Source organism: Orycteropus afer, unplaced genomic scaffold, assembly GCF_000298275.1.
Source record: "Orycteropus afer afer isolate SDZICR_OR568_19922 unplaced genomic scaffold, OryAfe1.0 scaffold00180, whole genome shotgun sequence".
Lineage (NCBI taxonomy): Eukaryota > Metazoa > Chordata > Mammalia > Tubulidentata > Orycteropodidae > Orycteropus > Orycteropus afer.
The window spans coordinates 2361994-2381656 of NW_006921767.1; the positions used below are offsets into that span (position 1 = coordinate 2361994).

Genomic DNA, 19663 nt, shown 5'->3' on the forward strand with positions numbered 1-19663 from the left:
TGTTGAGTTGGCATTGTACAGAAATTAACAGCCATATTGGTCCAGAAACGTTAAACTTAATTTTTTTCCATTTGTACAAGGGTAACGCACTGTATTAAATATGTAATGTCTTATCTACATGGGTTTCATTACAGAAACTAATAAAGTATTCTCTAAATAATGAAGAAAAAGAGGTCTTTTTCAGCAGATTTGCCCAATGAAATATGTCATTTGATTTCTTTTCTTCTTCTTCTTCTTTTAAATAATATACCCACTCTTGTTATGCAAAATAAGTGTTATGGGAAATTGGAGGATAATCACTTCAGATCACAAAGTAGAAAATGACTACATCATTACATAACTGCCAAATTATGTCATACATTACATAACTGCCGAATCACTGAGGATCATGACTCAGCCAAGTTGACACATAACCTTAACACAGGTGTTACCCTTGCCTAGCACCTCAGTTTGTTACCCCCAGACATATGTTATTAATGCTTAAAAATAGTCAGATAGTAGATAGCTTACTATTTTGTGAATATGGAAAGTCAGGTAATGAGATAGTCAATTCTTGAGAAGTGTTGTTGTGTTCTTATGTGCTGTTGAGTCAGACTCAACTCATAGCGACCCCTCCTTGGTTTTCCAAGGCAATATCACTACGGAAGTAGATTGCCCAATCTTCCTTCCAAGGAGTGGCTGGTAGAGAAGTAGGTGTATTTCATTGAGTTTTTGCTGAAAGTTTGCACAGCAAGTTAGATTCCTATATGTCAATTCCTACAGAAATTGTTCAGTGACATTACTTACATTTGTCGCAGCATGCCAAAATTCTTTTTCATTGTGTTCTGTTTATTCCCTTTCCAGTATTCCAGTTCCTTGCCCCATTATCTTCTCATTTTTCCTTTTGAGTCATCGTTGACATTTTGGTCTCATACTGATGATTATTAACTAAGGCACTGATCTTATAGGTAATATCATTATTTTGTGTGCCACTCTGCTGTTTTGCTTAAAGGTGATGTCAAGGGGATAGGCTAACTTCTAAGTTTAAAGAATGTGAATGTCTCAAGGTGATAATTAAAAAGATCTTCTTCTCTCTACTGTTACTGTTTTTTTTTTTTTTTTTTTTTTTTTTTTTTTTTTTTAATGAGAGATTGTGTTCTCCAAATATTTCTCCCATTCTATCCAAGACTAGCTATTGTGACCCTGGTCAGAATGGTCAGTGGTGGTAGCTGGGCACCATATAGTTCTTCTGGTTTCATGGTAGGTGAGGTTTTGGCTCATGTAAACTTGTTTTTTTGAGCTTTTGGTTATCTTCTTACTCTTTTGCTCCTGGTGAATAGAAACCTATAATTTTGTCTTAGATGTCTGCTTGAAAACTTTTCAAATCCCAGTACTACTCACTTCACTGGGATGCAGATGGTGATTTTTATGAATTATGTTATACCAGTTGACTGAGTTTTCCTATATGTTCCTAAACTTTAAAACCCAGAAAAACCATTCTTCGAAGATATTTGGTTATATATGAGGAGTATCCATATTTGTATCTTCAATGAATATGTTTGTCTACACTCACGTATTTGTATTATACATACTTAATGACACTTCTGTCTTTCCTCACCTATGTACACACCTGTACCTACCTGTATACCAGTTGCTTAGACCTAGCCATATGTACTCAAACTCATTTTTACTTTAGTTGTGATGTGCTCACTACATGCACATTTGATGCCACTTTTCCCGTCACCAAAAATAACTAGTTTCTGCGATCTAAAGCATACTTCCCCCTTCTCACTTCTCTTCTGGTAACCATTAATGAACATTGGTCTCTCTATATATCTATATGGATCCAAGTACAATTAAATCCTTCGCAACTTCAGTATTTTCTGTTTACCATGATGCTGCTTATTGTTCCAGTCGTGAGGATTTTTGTTGTCTTTATGTTAAGGTGTAATCCATACTAAAGGCTGTACTCCTTGTGCTAATAGCACATAAAAATAACTTTGATTTATTGATGATGAACTTTACTATGTACTTCCTCCCAAACACCTAGTTAATGGGTTGATACATTCAATACAATGATAAAAGTATCAGTTTGTGTTCCCACCAGGGACTCCTTATTTTCCCTTCTGGTTTCATACATTTTCAGTGACTGTTTGTGTGACATTGAGCAACATTTTTCATAGTCTCTTATGCAGTGAAATAGGAATACAAAAATATGGGGCTTTTTTTTTTTTGGTGTTGTTGGCTAAAGGTAGCATAGTGCCTAAAGCACTTGACTGCTAACCAGAAGGCCAGCGGTTCAAACCCACCAGCCACTCCTTGGAAAGAAGGTTAGGCAATCTACTTCTGTAGTGATACTGCCTCGGAAACCCAAGGAGGGGTCACTATGAGTCAGATCCGACTTGACGGCACATAACAACAATAACAACAAATATTTAAGAAGTGCTGGGAAAAGCAAAAGAAAGCATCTTCTATAAGATGCAGTTATTTCCCACACTTACTTGAGAAAACAACCCTTTGCTCATGGAACATCTTGCAGGATAGGATGTTCCGAGGAATACACAAGAAATGTGACCTGGTTTGAAGATAATATGTACTATTAGTTTTCAAAATATCCTTTGCAGAATGCTCCCAGGATTTGTGACAGTACTTAAGTACCTTAGTGTACAGACCTGTAATTTCCTCAACTTCCTCTTCAAATAGAACAACTCTGTTTTTCACTGGTTTAAATAAACTTCTGTATACTTGTTCTTTAAAGATAAGATCTGTACTGAAGGAGTATAAAGAAAGAAATCAGAAGAAGAAATAAAAGGAGAAAAGAGTCTAGTTTTCTTATTTTATCAGTGAAGAAGTAGATAGAGTAAATTGCTTGAATTTATCCAGATTCAAATTGTGGAATTTTTTACATTTTAGGAGTGATTTCTTTCTTACATCATTTCACAGTCTGGGGTAGAACATTAAAGGATACTTTGACTAGTTAATGTACTTCTGGCGTTTTATAAGTTCAATTAATTATGTGTGGATCACATTGCATCTGTTATAGTAATAAAAGCAGGCTGATGTTTTCAGGTGGGGAAACTAGTCCATCAATCTTCCATAATCATTGATCTTCAGATAAGGGGACTCATCCTGGCTAGCTTAAAGTAAACATAGTGTGTTTTCAACCCTACTGCCAAAACATATTATATTCCACAAATCTCTGAAGAAGGCCTATTCTATTACCACTTGAAATATGAAATGACAGCTGAAGTGGTAATATATGTAGACTTAAAGCAGTCTTTTTCAATCATTATAACCTATAAGCACCACTAACATCCCTCAAGATTCTTTGACCTTTTCTCTCTGTATTATGCTTTTTGACAGCTCAGAGAGAAAAGCGGTATACCTGACATCTGGTATAAACAAGAAATGTTAATTCTTGGCATATACTTAATATTGCCAACCACTTATGTATCCCCATGCGATATGGATTGTTTTTCCTGTGGATATAACACAAAATCTTTATGAGTTCTCTGAATCCAATGCTAGTGAGCAGTAAAAGTCATTGTTTTGGAAGTCTGTACCTCTAGTTTGGAGTCTGGTATGTATTGTCATCAGTTAGCTGGTAGGAAAAGTTTGAACAGTCTCGAGCCACACAGTAAGTTTTGTAGAGAATAAGAAGAATTATGAACTATTAGATAGAGATGAAATGGCAAGGAGATTTATAATATCCACTGGGTGAAATTAAGGCATTCAGAATCTTTCTTCGAGTGGCTCCTATAGGAGAAGCAAAATTCTTTATTCCCTTTAGCATTGGTTCACAGTGTATGTCATAAAAGGACATTAAAGAATCCATTTTTCTAGGTGAACTGTATTAGTGGTGTGCATTCCAAGCACACCATAGGATTGGCAAGAATCTTCCACTAAATTTAAAGAAAGTCTAGTTTGCAAACATCAAGTTATCATGACCAGAACATTGTAATGCAGTGAAGAAATTCTTCAGTAAGGGAAAAGAGTTGATGGAATTCAAAACTCAGTGTATATCCAGATATTGCCCAGTGTGGAGGACTTTGTTGTTGTTGTTATGTGCTGTCAAGTTGAACCTGGCTCATAGCGACCACTCCTTGGGTTTCCGAGACAGTATCACCATGGAAGTAGATTGCCCCATCTTCCTTCCTAGGAGTGGCTGGTAGGTTTGAACTGCCAGCCTTCTGATTAGCAGTCAAGTGCCTTAGGCACTACACTGCCAGAGCTCCCATTGAGGACTTTAAACCATGCTAAGAATTGGCTTCCTAGCCAAAGGAAGCAGTCATGAAATAGATAGCCTGGAATTTTCATTTGGAAGTGTTATGTGGAGAAAATTTAGAACCAAAAATATGAGAATATGAGTGAGAAGTTTTTTTTTTTTGTTTTTTTTTTTCCCCAAAGAATAACATCTATGTATGCATCTTCTTTGTTACATTTGTGAACTTCTATTTCTTATATACATGACTGGGACAACCTAGCATTTGGTTCATTAGCATTGTGATAAGACATCCTGGTAAGGGACACACCATACAGGTGTTAAATATATGCAAGGGTTCCAATACTCTGTGTTACTGAAGGCTGCTTATTCTAAGCCATGTATTGTGTGGGGGCAGAAAGAGTGGAAGAACATACCATTAGATTAGGGTAGAAAATTGTGTGAAAATGATACTCAGTCCTAGAATAATACTGTTAAAATGTAGAGAAAACAGTCTTTAAATGGTCTCTCTGGAATAGTGAGGAGGATATATCGAAGACAAAAGCACACATAGGCTACGTGAAAATTCTTTGGGAATCAGAGGAAACGACAGCATGAGTTGGCGGGCAATTGCCATAAAGAAGGCAAAGGAACCCCTTACCAAAGCTGTAGACCAGTATCTACATGGAAAGTATAGGACATTTCCCAGAGATTCCAGAGCCTATTTACAATGTTGTTGTTGTTATGTGCCATCAAGTCGGACCCAACTCGTAAGACCCCTCCTTGGGTTTCAAAGGTGGTATCACAATGGAAGTAGATTGCCCAACCTTCCTTCTGAGGAATGGCCCAGCCTTCTGGTTAGCAGTCAAGTGCCTTAGGCACTATATCACCAGAGCTCCTCCTATTTACAATGGCTCAGTGTAATTTGCCAAGAGGTCTGTGAGGTGGGGAGGGTGTGAGTGCATGTGGTTGATTGAGAATTGTCATGTTTGCAAATGAATCTAGATGCAAATAGAAAGCCAGTTTCAGGCCTCAGTCATGTCCCCCCTTCTAAGGACAGAGACAACTTCCAAATCTAAATGTAGTTGAAAGAATTAAAATGCACTTGGCCTCCTAAGAGTGCCGTATTCTTGTTTTTCTTGTTCCTGAAACATTTTAAAAACCAACCACTGTTTTTAAAAGAGATAATCCAGGGATAAGATTTACTCCAAGCAATTCTTTTATTAAAGGCCTACAACATTTTGTTCTGGGGAATTTTGTTTTCTTTTTCTTAAACACTGGTTAGATCAGATTTTCAAAAGCACATCAGAAACATTCCTGCTCTTAAATCCAGGGATTTATGTAACACAAAGTCACAAGACCAGTGGGAAATTAATTTCCTTTGATGTACAGTAGCTTAAAGTATGCTCCCTTCCATTGTGAAGCAGAATTTACTCAAGCATGGCTGATAACCTTTTAAGGTCCTTCCTACCCCCAGTTTTAAATTGACAGCAGGAAGTTAATGGTTGCAAGCTACCATTCTGGCTTCTGAAGATATCAGATCAGGAAAGGCTAACTGGAGATGCATCATGTTAGTCATTTCCATCAACAACCATAGGAGAATGTATTGTGTGTATGGCCTCTGGGTTCATCTTCATATTCAAATAAGACAGTTTCTTTAAAATTTAATACTTTATTTAAAACTTATTCTACTTTATCAGACTGAGATACCATTGCATGGATGCAAAGTACTTGGTAAATTTTACTACCAAGCATTTGTTTGCCAGTATTTTCCAAACTTGCCATTCAAGAAGCTTCTGTGGGGAAAAGTTCTGAGTCTTTTGTTACAAACAGTTGGCAGTCCTACATCTTACCCACATCCATCTCAGTTGTGCTTCTGCTGCTACTCACTTGCATGTGTTTTTTAGATTATTGATTTTTAAACTTCGACATCCTTTTATTTTAGATATTTCATAGAAAAATAAAACATATTTCAGTTTTAATTCTAAATCTTAAACTACAATTTAGAATATTCTGCTTAGCATAGGAACTCTTCTTTTAATTCCTCTGTTTAGTTTCCAGGAAAATGTGACAAACCAAGTGGAGTTGTCATTTTAGCCCTGAGAAGAATTAATGAGTGCATCTTCGGTGCCGAAATCATCCTATATATCTTTTCATTATGACTTTCTTCCTCTGGCAGAAACAAAATAATTTCTAGCAAGAGAAATAATGTTTCCATTAAACTTTACTATTTAATTTCTTTTTTCCTGCTCTATCTCTATTCTTTGTCCTCTCTCTCTTGCTCTCTCTCTCTCACACACACACGTGCACACACACACACACTTTTTGTGGTTGCCTTTTGGCAAAATTAGAAATTTTAGAAAACTGTGTAGCTCTAGTGGCGTAGTGTCTAAGGCATTAGATTGCTAACCAGAAAACTGGCAGTTCCAACCCACCAGCCACTCCTCGGAAGGAAGGTTGGGCAATCTATTTACATAGTGATACCACCTTGGGAAACCCAAGGAGGGGTCTCTATGGGTTGGAGCTGACTCCATGGCAGTGTGTTTGGTTTGGTTTGGTTTGGTTTGGTGTAGATGACAGACCCCTGCCCACATGGAAAAGGGGAATATTTATTGGCATATAGTCCTCAGTGCACATAGTTAAACTAAGACACATGAAAGTAAGATTTCAAATTGAAGGTGTCTGTTCATTTGCATATAAACCCCCCAAAAAACTCACTGCCATAGAGTCAATTCTGACTTACAGAGACCCCCATTGGGTTTCCAAGCTGGTAGATCTTTATGAAGTAGATTGCCCCATCTCTCTGCAGAGCAGCTGGTTGTTTTGAACCACCAAGCTTCTGGTTAGCAGTCAAATGCTTTAGGTACTGCACCAGCAGATAGTAAAAAAATGTTTTTATTTTAAGATGATAAAAGCAATGATGATTATTTTAGGACATTTAGAGAATACAGTAAGGTAAATCATAAACTAGAAATCACTCTTGGTACCACAGTGCCCAATAGCCTGATGATATACTTACTGTTTAATATTTAATGTTTCACTTACATTATTTCTTCCATATTTAAGAAGTATTATAGAGACAAATTTTTATTTGATGTATTATCATTATAGCCTAAGCATTCCCCAATATTAGTATAAACATCTTAAAAATATTATTTTTGTAAAAAGAAATTATAATTTTATCTCTAAAATTAATTTTGTTTAAGCATTCCTTGTGTTTTAAGACAATTACCATAGTTTGTCATTTAAGACATGCCTTTTTTCCTAATTTATCATCTTTTGGCATTATATTTCATGGACTGTACAAGTTGCTTTGTTTATTTTGCATTATTGAAGTATTAAATTTTTATAGGCATATTTCTTGGATTCATGTATGGTTCCCGGCTTTCTGAAATTTGTTTTGTGTAATTTGGGAAGTAAGAGTTTTACATCAATTTTGCCAAATAGGTTACTAGTTATCCCAGTGCTCTTAAATAGATAGTCCCATCTTGGCCTACTTCTCTGATGTGTTATCCCACTCAGATAGTAAAATCGAGATACATGTATATACATATATAGATCAATTTTCAACTCTTTATTCTTTGTTATTGATCTATTTCTATAGCATTACTATAATACTTTAAAATATGTATCTACTTTAATTGCCATAATGTTTTACTGATTTTTAGGACAAGACTTCTGATTACACATTAAAAAAAAAAAAAAAAACTGTCCTTTAAAATACATCCATTTGTGTAAATGAACTTCAGAATTATATTTTTTAAAATTAAGATTTTAAGTGGAATTATCTTGTACATTATTTTGGGAAAATTTGTATCTTTACAATATTGAAAATCAAAAATTTCAATATTGAAATTTCAAAAATACACCATACATCTTTAGTATTAAAATTATAATGTTTTTCAGTAAATTGCTGTTTCTTTCTACAGTAATAATCAATATATTTCTTCTTAAAATGTTACACTAATTAAAAAAAAAACTTTACTGTCTGCACAGTCCTATTATTTCTTTTGTCATTGTGTCTAGTATATATGAAGATTATCTAGCTTTCCTTATTTATTTGCAAATTAATTCACACTTTTTAGTGCCAGTGGATTCTTACGTAACATGCTTATGTATCTCAAAAGGTACCATTTTTCAGTTAACCTTGAGGTTCTAAAATTCTACCACTCATTTATCACTGAGGGCAATTAGTTCTGTTGTTTTTGGTAGACACTCTTTATCATGTTTAAGGAAGTAGCCTTTCATTCCTCAATTTCCTACTGTTGGATGTTTAGATCACGTTCATTTTTTCTATCATAACCCTACAATGAGTATCTTTGAGTGTCAAGTTCAGCCTGTAGTTTGGGGTACTGTGAATGATTTTCTTTGAATTTTCCTTCAAGAGCACAATTAAGACATGTTCGGAATTCATTTTTTATGGCTGGAACCATTTTTGTCTGATCTGTCTTTTTCACATCTTTCTCCTGCTCTAAAAATGTCCCCCCAAATAAAAAGATATCAATACCTGTGGAGCAAACTACATTGTTGTATAACCATTTCAGTATTTTGTTGTGTGTTGTGAGCATGGAGCATACAGTAAAAAAATCTAGTCTAATTTCTTTATTTTACAGATTAGGAAACTGAAAGTTCTATATGTCAATTGATTTGAGCAAACTCACAGGGCATGGTGTCAGGGCCATACTAAAACTTAGATTTCCTGATAACTCCAGTCTTTCTTTCCAAAATAATAGCATGCGGCCTCTTGGGTTTTATTAAGAACATGTTGATTTCATTTTTAAAATTTTCTTCAAAGGAAACAGACTTCAATTTATTTAGAAATGTGTTTTACTTAGCTAAGTTTTGGTTGGGAGGAAAAAGTCAAGTGGAAATCAATCAGAGACAAGGTAGAAGTGATTGGCTATCCGTTTTTATCACACCAGATCCCTGGTCAATGAAGTTTGCACTCAGCGACTAACCTAAAGGTTACTAGTTCAAAACCACCCAGCAATGTCACAGAAGAAAGGTGTTGTGATCTACTTTTCTAAATATGACAGACAAAAAATCCCTGTGGAGCTCAGTTCTATTCTGTAACACATGAGTCACCATGAGTTGGTATGGACTTGAGGACAATGAGTTTGGTTTGTTTTTTTTCATCATATTGTACTCAAGATGTCCCATCTCGATAAATCAGAGTAACAGACATTATAACGACTTCACAGCCATTTTCACTTTCCTTTGTTTACTTAATGCCTGTAACACCCTTGGAGGGCAGAGGTGGTTCAGTGGTATAGTTCTCACCTTGACACAAGATACCCACATTCTACACAGGCCCCTCCCATCTGTCACTTGAGGCTTGTGTGTTGCTATCATGCTGAACAGGTTGTAAGGAACTTTCAGACTAAGACAGATTAGGATGAAAGGCTTGGCAATCTACTTCTAAAAATAACCCAATGAAAATCCTATGGATCACAGCAATCTGATTCCATGGGGTTGCCATGAGTTGGGGACTGACTCAACAGCAGCTAACAAAACAACATTTCTGGAACACTGGAAAGACTTAATAAATGGTTGCTAAATGACGGGGCAATCTACTTCCGTAGTGATACTGCCTAGGAAACACAAGGAGGGGTCGCTATGGGTCTGGTCCAACTCAATGGCACATAACAACAACAACAACAAATTAATGAATGTCTGTGACTACATTCATCCAAGATCAACTATGGTCCAGTGAATTACTTAAAATGGCTCTTCTGACCATGGTCTTTGTGACTGCCACCAGATGACTGGAGAGACAATGCAAATTTAAGATGTTTGTGGCCAACAAGAGAATTACATAGCTTTAAAAAAAATATATTGTGCTTTGGGTGACAGTTTACAGAGCAAATTCATTTTCCGTACAGCAGTTCACACACATTTTGTCTCATGACATTGACTGTATTTTCCTACAAGGCAACAGCTCCCCTCTCACTTTCTCCCAATAGTTACCTCTTCCTTGTGTCCTTCCCTCCCACACACTCCTGCCATTCAAGCTGTCTCCCTGTGCATACATAGCCCTTTTATTCTCCCATGATTGATCTCTCCAAGGAGTGTGTGTGCCTAATGTAAATGCTCAGTTCAAATAAAATGTCCCTTGTTTGGCTGGAAGCCACAGGAGTGGGTTCAATTCCAGACCTGAAGGGCAGCTAAGGGCTATAGTCTCAGGGGTTCCACCTGGCTCTATCAGACAAACAAACCTGGTCCTTTATTTTCATGATCTTCAGTTTTGTTCCACATTGTTCTCCCACTCTATCTGGGATCTCCTAAACAAATCCCCCTTTGAGTGGTTGACAGTGGTAGCTAGGCACCACCTAGTTCTTCTGGTCTCATAGTCATATAGGCTGAGGATTGTGTGGTGTACCAGCCCTTTGGACTAATTGTCTCCATGGGTCTTTGGTTTTCTTCATTTGTCTTTGTTCTAGATGAGGAGAGACCCATCACTGCATCTAGATGGCTGCTTGCAAGCTCTTAAGATCCCAGTTGCTACTTACCAAAGTAGAATGTAGAACAATTTTTTTGTGTAGTGTGTTATGACAATTGAGCTTGATGTCCATTACGACCATGGTCCCGAGCCCACAGATTCAGCTACTTGCTCCCTCTAGGTATCTGGCTATGGACAAGAAGTGACTATAACTTTTTCCCTTGTCAGCTCTACTATATATCTGGGAATTCTTACAGAATATACCAATACCATTGTAGACACATATGTCTGCTAACCCTATACATGATCATGGACACACTACCCCATGCATAGACATACCTAATAGTTCAGCCTGTCCACTAATCTGTCCACTAGTAGATCAATATTAGCCTTCACTGACAATGCTGTACTGAATGTGCAAAAGGGTTCATCTTTGTTGTCTGTACCTCCCATGAACCTCTCTATGCCTTATTCTTCAATGCCACTGTGTTAATCACTCACATTTGTTACATTTTCCTTCCCTTCACCCAAATCAATACATGTCTGTACATATCTACCAGTGTTCCCTACCCCTGAAGCCCCCGTCCCCCATAACCAACAAAGAAAATTTCTTTCCATATATAAACCTTTCCTTGACATTTTACTATAATGGACTGATACAATATTTGTCCTTCTGTGATTGGCTCATTTCACTCATCATAATGTCCTACAAGTTCATCCATGTTATGTGGTGTTTCGCACATAGATTCTACATTATTCTTTAGGGTTGCATAGTATTCCATGGTGTGTATGTACCATAGTTTTTTTATCCATTATTCTGTTGATAGGCACCTAGGTTGTTGCCATCTTTTTGCTATTGTAAATAGTGCTGTGATGAACATGTGTGTGCATGTATCTGTTCTGTCCTGACTCTCACTTCTTTACGATAAATCTAGTAATGAAATTGCTGGGTCAAATGGTAGTTCTAATTCCAGCCTTTTAAGGAATCTCCATACTGCTTTCCACAGTGGTTGTATCATTTTAAAATCCCACCATCAATGCATGAGAGTCCCAATCTCTCCACATTCTTGCCAGCATTTGTTATTTTCTGTCTTGTTGAACTTTGCTACTAGTTCTGGGGCAAGATAGTATCTCATTGTTGTTTTGATTTGCAGCTCTCTAATAGCTAATGATTATGAACATTTTTTCATGTGTTTGTTGGCCACCTGAATATCCTCTTTGGTGAAATGTCTATTCATGTCTTCTGCCCATTTTTGAATTGCATTATTTGTCCTTTTGTTGTGGTGGTGTTCGAGTTTTCTATAAATTTAGAGATAAGTCCCTTGTCAGATATGTCATTACCAAATATTTTTTACTAATCTGTACATTCACTTTTGACTCTTTTGGAGAAGTCTTTGGAAACACATAAAAATTAATTTTCAGAAGGTCCTATTCATCTAGTTTATCTTCTGCTGTTTGTGCATTTTGGGTTATGCTTTGTAGTCTATTTATGCCATATATAAGGGCCCTTAAATTTGCCCCTAGTTTTTCCTTGAGGAACTTTATAGTTTTAGGTTTCACATTTAAGTCTTTAATCCATCTGTAGTTAGTTTTTGTGTATGGTGTGAGGTACAGATCTTGTTTCATTTTTCTGCAAATTGAGTTTTACCAGCATCATTTGTTAAACAGACAATCTCTTCCCCATTTAATGGATGTTCGCCCTTTGTCAAAGATCAGCTGACCATAGGTCAATGGATCTGTTTCTGGGTTCTCAGTTCTATTCCATTGGTCTATGTATCTGTCATTATACCAATACCAGGCTGTATTGACTACTGTGGCTGGATAGTAGGTTTTGAGATCTGGCAGTGTGAGACCTCCTACTTTGTTCTTCTTCAATAGTGCTTTGCTTATCCACGGTCTCTTTCCTTTCATATATAGTTAGTGATGGGTTTTTCCATATCCTTAGAGAATGTTGATGGGCTCTGGATTGGTATTGCATTGAATGCATAGATTGCTTTGTGTAGAATTGACATTTTCACAATGTTCAGTCTTCCTATCCACGATCATGGTATGTTCTTCCATTTCTGTAGATCTATTATGGTTTCTTGAAGTAGCCTTTTGTAGTTTTCTTTGTACAGGTCTTTTGTGTTCCTGGGAGATTTATTTCCAAATATTTTATTATTTTATTTTTTGGTAGCTATTGTAAATGGCATTGATTTCCTTATTTCTTTTTAAATAATGTCTTTGCTAGTGTAGAGGAATACAGCAGATTTTTGTTTGTTAATCTTGGATCCTGCCACCATGCTGAATCTCTCAATTAGTTCTAGTAGTATTTATTTATTTATTTATTTTTTGCTGAGTCTCTTGGGTTTTCTATGTATAAGATCAACAAATAGGGATAGTTTGACTTCTTCCTTACCAATGTGGATGCCTTTGATTTCCCTTTCTTGCCTCATTGCCTTGGCTAGTACTTCCAGTACAATGTTGAGTAGAAATGGTGATAGAGGGCATTTTTGCCTGGTTCCTGTTTACAAGGGGGAATGATTTCAGTTTATCTCCATTGAGAATACTGTTGGTGGTATTTTTACCTTTATTATGTTGAGCAATGACCCTTCTATTTGTATTTTGCTGAGAGTTTTGATCAGGAATGGGTGTTGGATTTTATCAGATGCCTTTTCTGCATCAATTGATTTGGTCATGCGATCATTTTACTTTGTTTGATTTATGTGATGGTTGACGTTGATTGTTTTTCTAATGTTGAACCCTCCTTGCATACCTGATATGAACCTTACATGGTCATGATGAAATATTTTTTTGATATGTTGTTGGAATCTATGGCTAGGATTTTGTTGAAGGTTTTTCATCTATATTCATGAGGGATATTGGTCTGTAGTTTTCCTTTTGAGTGATGTCTTTGCCAGGCTTTGGTATCAAGGTTATGCTTGCTTCATAAAATGAATTTGAGAAGATTCCATCCTTTTCTATGTGTTGGAATAGTTTGAGTAGGATTGCTGTTAGTTCTTCTCTGAATGTTTGGGAAAATTCTCCAGTGAAACCATCTGGGCCAGGGTTTTTTTTCTGTTGGTAGTTTGTTTTTTTTTTTCTTTTTTATGACGTGTTAAATTTCTTCTTTTGTTATGGGTGCTTTCAACTTTTCCACCTCAGTCTGTGTTAGTTTAGGTAAGTAGTATCTTTCTAGAAATCTGTCAATTTCCTCTAGATTTTCAAATTTGTTGGAGTACAGTTCTTTATAGCATCCTGATATTATCCTTTTAATTTCAGTTGGTTCTGTTGTGATGTCTCCCATTTTGTTTCATATTTGTATTATTTGTATTCTCTCCTTCTTTTACTTTGTTAAATTTCCTTGCCAGTAGTTTATCACTTTTGTTAATCTTTTCAAAAAACCAACTTCTAGTCTTGCTGATTTTTTTCTATTGTCTTTCTTTTTTCTGTGTCATTGATTTCTGCTCAAATATTTATTATTTCCTCTTTTCTGGTGACTGTATGCTTTCCTTCCTGTACTTTTTCTAATTATTTGAAGTGGTTGATTTAAAGTGTTGATTTTGGCTCTTTCTTATTTTTTGATGTATGCATTTATTGTTGTAAATTGACCTCTGAACACTGCTTTTGCTGTGTCCCAAAGATTTTGGTTTGTTGTGTTTTCAATCTTGTTTGATTCATGGAATTTTTTAATTTCATTTTTTATTTCTTCTATTACCTAATTGAGGAGCTCTGGTAGCATAGTGCCTAAGGCACTTGACTGCTAACCAGAAGGCTGATGGTTCAAACCCACCAGGCACTCCTTGGAAGGAAAGTTGGACAATCTACTTCCATAGTGATATTGCCTTGGAAACCCAAAGAGGGGTTGCTATGAGTTGGGTCTGACTCAATGGCACATAACAACAACATCATTACCCAATCATTTTTAAGGAAGCTGTTGTTCTGTTTCCATGCGTTTGCTCTTTTTTCATTGATCTTCCTATTGTTGATTTCTAATTTTATAGCATTGAGATCTGAGAAGATGCTTTCTAGTGTTTCAATGTTTTTAAATTTATTAAGGCTTGCTTTATGGCCTATGATATGGTCTATCCTGAACAATGTTCCATGTGCACTGGAAAGGAAAATATATTGTGCTGTTATTGGGTGACGTGCTCTGTAGATGTCTATAAGGTCAAGTTGGTGGATTGTATTGTTTAGTTCTTCTTAGCCTTTGTTGAGTTTCTTTCTAGTTTTATCTTTCCTTGAAAGTTGTTGTTGTTGTTATGTGCCGTCGAGTCGGCCCCGACTCATAGCGACCCGTCCTAGGGTTTCCGAGGCAGTATCACTACGGAAGTAGGATTGCCCAACCTTCCTTCCGAGGAGTGGCTGGTGGGTTGAAAGTAGTGTATTAAAGTCTCCTGCTATCACTGTGGAGTCATCTATTTGTCTTTTCAATTCTGTTAAAGTCTGATTTATGTATTTTGGGCTCTTTCATTAGGTCCATAGATATTTATTATGGTTATATCTTCTTATTTGATTGATCTTTTAAACATTATATAATGTCCTTCTTTGTCTCTTAGGGTGGTTTTGTCTTAAGTCAATTTTATCAGAAATTAATATTGCTGCTTCTGCTCTTTTTGGGTTGCCATTTGCTTGATATATCTTTTTCTAACTTTGATTTTTAGTCTATTATTGTCTTTGTCTCTAAGGTGTGTCTCTTAAAGCCAGCATATTGATGGGATATGTTTTCTTATCCAGTGTGCAACTCTCCATCTCTTCAGGGGTGTGTTTGACTTTCAGTGTAATTATCAACAAGTATGAATTGGTTGCTGTCATTTTATTATGTTTTTTTTTTTTTTTTTGTGGTGTTCCTGGTTTCTTTGTTCCGTATAATTTTCTGCACTGAGCTCATTTTATGAATCATGTTATCACTTCCTTCATTGCTGTTGTTTTTGTATTTGCTCAATATTTGTGCTGGTTCTCTTTTTTATTGTAACATGAAGGTTTTTCATTTTTCTTTGAGATTAATAATTTTCTCCCTTATTTTAAAACAGTCCATTCTATCTTGTAGACTCTCTTGACTTTCTTATCACTTAGACATTCTGTAACTCTTTTTTCCCTCTTTTTTGTTTGTAGTTGTCCTCATTTGCCATTTAATGTCTCTAGTTCCTTGTTTATGATCTTGTAAGCTTATTTTATTTTGGATACTTCCATAACTGTGTTAGTTTCTGGGTTATGTCATCATGTGTATTAATGATAGCTTGCTGTTTGCTATTTTTGGTTCTCTGCTCAAAAGACTCTCTTCAATATCTCTTGTGAGGTGGGTCTGGTTTTTAACAAATCTCCTTAATTTCTGTGTATCTGGTAATCTCTTAATTTCATCATCATATTTGAGGGACAGTTTTGCTGGGAATATAGTTCTTGATTGGAAATTTTTCTCTTTCAAGATTTTATATATACCATCTCATTGTGTTCTCACTTGCATAGTTTCTGCTAAGGAATCAGAGTTTAGTCTTATTGGTAACCCTTTGTAGGTAACTTTTTGTTTTTTCCATGCTGCTTTCAGAATTCTTTCTTTGTCTTTGGTTTTTGTGAGTTTGGTATGATGTGTCTTGGTGATTTGTTTGGGGTCAGTCTTGTTTGGGGTTCATTGGGCTTCCTGAATGGATATATTCTCATCTTTCATCATATCAAAGAAGTTCTCCTCCAACAAATCTTGGATAATTTTCTCACTAGTTTTCTTATTCTCTTCCTCTTCTAGAATTTTGATTGTGTTGTTGTTGTTATGTGCTGTTGAGTCGGCCTTGACTCATAGTGACTCCTCCTTGAGTTTCCGAGACAGTAACACTATGGAAGTACATTGCCCAACCTTCCTTCCAAGGAGTGGCTGATGGGTTTGAACTGCCAGCCTTCTGGTCAGCAGTCAAGTGCCTTAGGCACTATGCTACCAGAGCTCCTGAGTAAATGTAGGTTATTCCTATTCATGGTATTCCAACATTTTGTTTTGATCTTTTTTTCTAATGGATCCCTTTCCAAAGAAATATTCAGGTATTTGTCTTTAATCTCATGAATACTGTCTTCCATTGATTCAATTCTACTCCTTTGCCCTTTCAATGTGTTATCTATTTTTCAAAATTTAATATTAATCTTCTGGATTTCTATCTGTAGATTTTGTATCATTTCTAATTTTTCATTTATTTTGTCATTTTTTTTTTGTTTTATTTTCTTCCAAAATTATTCTAGTGTTTTATTTGTGTTTTCCTTAATTTTGTCAGTGTTTTTCTTGATTTGTCTCTTAGTCTGCTGATGGTACCTAAATATAATTCTTTTGAATTCCTTATAAAGGAGTTCCAATGCTGCTTCTTCTTCAGGGATGTGTTCTGGGCTTGCATCCTACTCCTTTGTTTCTACTGATTTATCTTACTTCATTGTGTGAACTGTGATGGTCTGTGGTCTCCAAGACATTGTGACTTTGTTGTGTTTATATTTAATTGATGATTGTATGTTGGAGTGATTTTCCCAAAATTTTCACTTTCTTTCTTTTTTTTTTTTTTGGAATATATCTGAATAAGCAGGGTACTGTGCTTCTCTATTTAGCTAGTTTGTAGCTCTTATGCACTCACCACCTGTCTCCTATTGGGTGTAATTGAGAATGAGAGTGGCTGCACAGATCCCTGTTAATTGTTTGTGAAGAGCAGTTAAGGGTGAATCAGTGTCTTATTGGTGGTTGTGTATCTTTGGCCAGTTGGTGCAGAAGGAAGTGGTGGTTCTCTCTCAGTAAGTGTAGCTGCAGGAGGTGCAGATATGGTTCGGTTGTATGGACACAGTTTCTATCTCCCACTCAGTTAGACAAAAACAACCAAAAAACCATCAAAAAAGTGAAAGCAAGAAGACAAAAAGCACACACCACATAAACACACAGGAGCAATCACCAAAAAGCAGGAAAAAAAGAGGAAAGACAATACATGAGAGAAAATGAGAAAATATTTAAATACTTTAAAAAGCTAAAAGAAATATGAATAGAAAAAAGAAAAAAAAAGTCAATATCTGGGGAAAGAGGAATAAGAGATAGAATAGGAGTATACTGAAGAAAAAAAATGGGAAGAATGTGAAAAAAAAAAAAAAATGGGAACCAAGATCAGGGAAGAGAAAAAGCTGAAAACTAGAACCTTTCCAGTTCTTCATATCCTTGTGGCGCCCAACAAGTGGAGCCTATTCTTAGGTCCCTGCAATCTGAGAGAACACATTGCTTTAAATATTCAAAATGGTCAAAACACTTGTAAACATTCAAGTTGGCTGAACCCTGCAGACAGCCAGAAGTTCACAGCTGAGCTTATCTCCCTCTTCGTTGCTTCTCCTTTTATTCACCAGCCACCTGTGCAGTCTTTGGTGCAGCCCCTGGCTAGCAGGGCCAATTTTTATGTTAATTCTTAGATCTTAACACCACTTGGCAGCGTCCAAGCTGTCTGTGCCATCAGGATCACTTATAGACCACAGCACCGTATGCCTCATCTTCTAGTGTTTTCATAATGGTTTTTGTGCTAGTTAGAGTTTAGTCCACTTCTGTATCATTCCTTTCAAAACTCAGGGCCCCAGGATTATCTTCTGTATCTGTGTTAATTCCTTCCTGTTTTCTTTATTGAAGAGGGTCTGTGTAGTTTGTCTGCGTATTCCACCATCTTACTGAAACTCACCTGTTGGTGTTGTGGTTATGTGCCGTCAAGTCGGACCTGACTCATACCGACTCCTCCTTGGGTTCCCAAGGCAGTATCACTACAGAAGTAGATTGCCCAACCTTCCTTCTGAGGAGTGGCTGGTGGATTTGAACTGCCAGCCTTCTGGTTAGCAGTCAAGTACTTTAGACACTATGCTACCAGAGCTCCTGAAACTCTCCTAGATAGCTTTTAATAATGTAAATAAAGTACTTGGCAGTTATGAGAGTGGAACCATGCGAATAAGTTACATGGAACCCTAATGTGAGGATTGACCAGTTTCACCACCCGCTAGACTTAAAATGAATCATCTAAAAGGAGGAAAGGAGTGTCTCACTACCATCAATAAAAGGAGCCAGGGTTGGAGTGCATCCTTTGGATTCATGATTCCTGCACTGAACTTTTCGATCTAGGAGCAAGAGAGCTGTAATACTTTGCTGAGCTTGTGAGAGATGGTGACAGAGAAACTGAGGCAACAGAAGCAGCAAAACCAAAAGACTGGTATGTGTCAGAGCAGTGGGCTTCCCAGCCCAGGAAGTGGGAAAGCTGAGTGTGTTCTGGCAGAAGCCTTGCTGGTGGACTGGGATTCCTCTCTGGACAGTGCTAAAAGTGCTTTATAACACTTGTCAAGCAGAATAGAGGCCAGGTAAATGGGCAAAGGGCCAACAAGGCATGGCTATGCGCATGACTGAGGGGAGGCTGTCCTGATTGAATAATTGTATCCTGAATGTTCCTGAGCCTGAATTGCAAACTGTCTCTTTCCTAATAATCCCCATAATCATGAATATTGTCTTTGAATTCTTTGTGGCCATTGTTATGAATTATTGAACCCACCAGAAAAGTAGAGAATGCTGTAGGAGTGATGGTTGGCTCAGAATTGGCAAGAAGCATGGAAGGTGGCAGCACGTCTTATCTCTGACTCACATTGTATTTGAGGCATATGATTGCTAACCAGAAGGCTAGTGGTTCAAATCCACCAGCCACACATCAGCAGGAAGACTGGGCAATCTGTTTCCATAGAGATACCACCTTGGAAACCCAAGGAGGGGTCGCTATGAGTTGGAACCAACTTGACAGCAGTGAGTTTGGTTGTTTGTTACTAGGGGAGGGAATTCTATCAAAATTTTCAAACTCACCAGCCACTCCATGGAAGGAAGATTGGGTAATCTACTTCCGAAGTGATACTGCCTTGGACATCCAAGGCGGGGTCTCTATGAGTCGGGTCCAACTCGACGGCACACAACAACAACAATTTGATAAATAGGAGAGAGGGTTAGACATGGACATAAATGATAAAGACAGAAAATAATGAGTCTCATATGAGCCAAATGGCTGAAATATGGAACAGGAGAGAGCAGGGCATCAAGGAGGAGA

General features: G+C 36.8%; 1 protein-coding gene across 1 annotated transcript in view; it reads left to right on the forward strand.

Annotated features, from left to right (window-relative positions):
- Positions 1 to 19663, forward strand: part of CNTN3 (contactin 3) — a 410001-nt gene that overhangs the window by 174866 nt on the left and 215472 nt on the right. The window lies entirely within an intron of this gene.